General features: G+C 40.9%; 1 protein-coding gene across 2 annotated transcripts in view; it reads right to left on the bottom strand.

Moving 5' to 3' along the window:
* Positions 1-2,500, bottom strand: part of lrrc1 (leucine rich repeat containing 1) — a 115,294-nt gene that overhangs the window by 80,213 nt on the left and 32,581 nt on the right. The window lies entirely within an intron of this gene.

Raw genomic sequence — 2,500 nt, 5'->3', positions numbered from 1 at the left:
TGGTAAGGGGCGGGACATTTCCCAAACACACTCGAAGCGCTCGACCAATCACAACACACTGATCCAGCCGACCAATCAGAGCACAGTGTGCTTTTCAGAAGGAGGGGCTTCATAGAGACAGGAAGTAAACAGAGCGTTACTGACAGACTGGGAAGAGAGGAGCCGCAACAATGGAGAATATGAGGAAAATAATCAACATTCAAGCAGGAAAACCTGTTCTAGTAGAGCCTGAAACAACATCAAGACTGTAAAAGGGCAGAATGGTTCCTCTGGTGCTCTTCACGTGTCGGTCAAAAATTTTATTTCAATGAAATGAATGTACTATATTTTAGTTTGATAATGTTTCTTATTTAATATTTTGTATTTTAAGGGGATTTTATGGTACTAAATTATATTTAAGCTGTATTTAAAATCCATTTATTCACTTTTTGAGCATAGACATGAAAATTTAATTTCCAACTTAAACCGTGGTATATTCTGAATTCTTTAGAGCGACAGACTGAAGTTGGATCTCTATTTAAAGACAACACGTGGCAGATTATTGCTGAAGTGGAAAAAGTTTCAAAAAGTCAACAGTCAGTTAAAAGTTTTTATTGTTTTATTGTTATGAAAAATACTATTTTCAATTTTATATGAAATAAATATTTTCAAAAAAATGTTTTACTCTAAAACTGTGAGAAAATCAAAGCCATAAATATAAACAAGTTGTGTAAAAAAAAAAAAAAAAAAAAAAAGGGACTTTCAGTCAGATGTTGTTTGGCCGCAGTACCAAAAGTTTCCACTAGATGAAATTCGCCTCCCATTCATTTCCAATGCACTAATTGTTTAGCCTGGAAATCCAGACTTAAATCTGAGAGATTAATGGTCTGGCGTCGACTAATGAAACTCGGCCAGCTCGAGGGGCGGCACCAAGCATGCATTTGAAAATCTCACTGCACGCAATTGGATAACACTACGACCAATCACAACAAGCCCTGTACGCTTAGCTACCAGCGGAGCTAACTGGTAGATTAGACTCTTGAAGTATCCGGTCAGCAAAACAGCAAAAACGCCCTTCTTGCAAAGGAAGGATTCGAGCGCCGTCTTCTGTTCCTCTTTTAGATAAAAAGCCAAGCCTAACTCGTTCATTGTAGCGGCCAAAGCCGTTTCAAACAACTGGTGTTCATCCAGAGCCATCCTGCAATGTTTACTAATGACTTCGACATCACAGCGCTGTCGTCATCTCGCCTCTGGCCCGCCTATATCAGATAACCCGATGTGATTGGTGCAGCTCAGATCGAGGGGCATATTTAATGAGCATCATTACTCGACACCTGAGTAACTCGCTGAGCAAATTCAATTGTGCTCTCGCGAGAACTCTGGATTACCAGGGTACTAATTTTTGACCATGAGGAGCACAAGTGTGACTATTTTATTCAGGATCATTTAACCTGTTCAATTCTTCTTTTTTTTTTCATGTATACATAGAAAGTGACAAAACCTTTACCAAATTTCGTACCATTCTGATGAAGAAAAAAAAATCATAAAAAAAAAAAAAAAAGTAAAATTTTCCAGTCAAAAATGACCAAAGAGCACCAGAGGGTTAAAGCTACACTGTGTGATTTTTACCCCCATCTAGCGGTGAAATTGTATATGACTACCCAGTGAATATTAGTTTCTGTTCCTCTCAATTCCGAGGGCGTTTTAACTCCTACGGTGGCCGTATTATTCCAAGATTAACATGGCTTCCAGTTATCACTTCGTCCATGACAATAATAAACAATACCTCTAAAATGAATAAAACTACAGGACAGATGTCAGGAGGTAAACGTTAGAGCTGTAATCGGGCCTTAAAAGTTCGGCCCGAAAAGGCCCGAGCCCGACAGAGTTTGGCCCGAGCCCGACAAGTACATTTTGATTGACAGCTTTTTAAAAGCCCGAACCCGTTTACAGCCCGACTGTCCAAAAGGCCGTCTATCAGCAGTGATAAGAGTGTCGGAGAATAGCGCGGACACGCGCTTCACACCGCGAGCCGGCACACGCACCACTCGGCGGAAAAGGGAGAGAAAGAAAAAAAGAGACTGCGCCGCACGCACACAGCACCTTTGTCTTTCGTAAAAAAAGGAGTAATTTATACATTTTTTAACATCATTTATTCATGACTAACGGAGGCTAGAGGCCACTTGGAAGTTGGAACAAAGAAATAAAATAAGTCCTCCAGAGACCAGCCTCCGTTTCACCTCCTCAAGATCCATTTTCACGCTAATCTAAACACATCACCTGACCGCTCATTTACCACGCAACCCGAAGCGCGAGCCCGAGCCCGGCCCGAGCCCGTGTAAAATAATAGAAATTAAGACCGAACCCGACCAAACCCGTCGGGTCCCGTCGGGTTCGGGCAAAGATCTTCAGCTCTAGTAAACGTCACCCTTGGAATCGGCTATACCAGCATAATCAGATTAGGCTAACGTTACAATGTGTACAAAGTAAAAGCAATTAAAAATAACTAAAATTTACAGTG

Source organism: Squalius cephalus (assembly GCF_949319135.1).
Source record: "Squalius cephalus genome assembly, chromosome: 21".
Classification (NCBI taxonomy): domain Eukaryota; kingdom Metazoa; phylum Chordata; class Actinopteri; order Cypriniformes; family Leuciscidae; genus Squalius; species Squalius cephalus.
This window is presented reverse-complemented; position numbering and strand designations above follow the sequence as displayed.